We start from the raw sequence: 1037 nt of genomic DNA on the forward strand, positions 1-1037 counted from the left end.
AGTCTTAGTTCCATGTAACCCCAAGAGGTCTGAGGGGGGTCTCCATATTCCTAGGTCCATAGCCAGTAGGAAGGAGGCTAGCCCTCAGGCTCCTCCAGCAGCCCCAGTGACGGTTCAGCCCGTCACAGAGGGGATCATGCAATGGGCTGAAGCCCATATTACCATTTTTTCAGCAGTATACATTCCTGGAGTAGAAAACTGGCAAGCAGATTATCTCAGCCAGCAGCATCTGGATCAGTTGGGGGAATGGTCCCTGAATCCGGTAGTGTCTCAACTGATATGCCAGCATTGGGGATATGCCAAACAGATTTTTCACAGGATTTTTCCGCCTCTCTTTCACAGGATTGCCTTGGAGGGGATTCTGGTAATTCCAATAGCTCCCTCTTGGCCCAGAGTGCGTGGCTTATGGAGATTCTTCATGCGGCTGTGGGATCCGCATGGCTGCCTCCCAATCAGTAGGCGGCCGCTATGGGGCCCGGGCATAGGGGGGACCTGGCCAGGGCAAGCCTCTGATGCCGTGTGGGCCGACTGGGTCGCTATGTCGTCTCCGGGTGCTGGCTGTCACTGACATAGCTCAGCAGCAGCTGTGAGGGAGAACGTTCCCCCTCCAGAGTCGCTGCGGAGCTGTGTCAGTGACAGCCTGCAGAAGAGGCCGGTTACACCGGCATTTGCAGTAAAGGAGGCGGGGCCCGCCTAACAGCAACCCCGCCTCCTCTCACATCACTGGCCAGCGATCTAAGAGCAGTGATGTAAGAGGAGGCGGGGCCCATTGATAGGAGGCAGAGCCCGGGGATGGAAGAGGAGGCGGGGGCCCGGCGACCACGGAGGTGGACAACGCTGACAGGTAAGAGGCGTGCAGCCCAACTGAGACCTTGCAGAGCCCACTAAAGAGAGTCTATAGTGGGCTCTGCAAGTGACATAACTAGCAATCACGGGGCCCCATACAACATTTTGCTATGGGGCCCTGTGATTTCTAGTTACGCCCCTGCTCCCAATCATCTGGATCTTCTATCCCTGGGTCCAGTCTTCCCCTCTGC

Source organism: Nanorana parkeri, unplaced genomic scaffold (assembly GCF_000935625.1).
Source record: "Nanorana parkeri isolate BGI_ZX_2015 unplaced genomic scaffold, ASM93562v1 scaffold1804, whole genome shotgun sequence".
Classification (NCBI taxonomy): Eukaryota; Metazoa; Chordata; class Amphibia; order Anura; family Dicroglossidae; genus Nanorana; species Nanorana parkeri.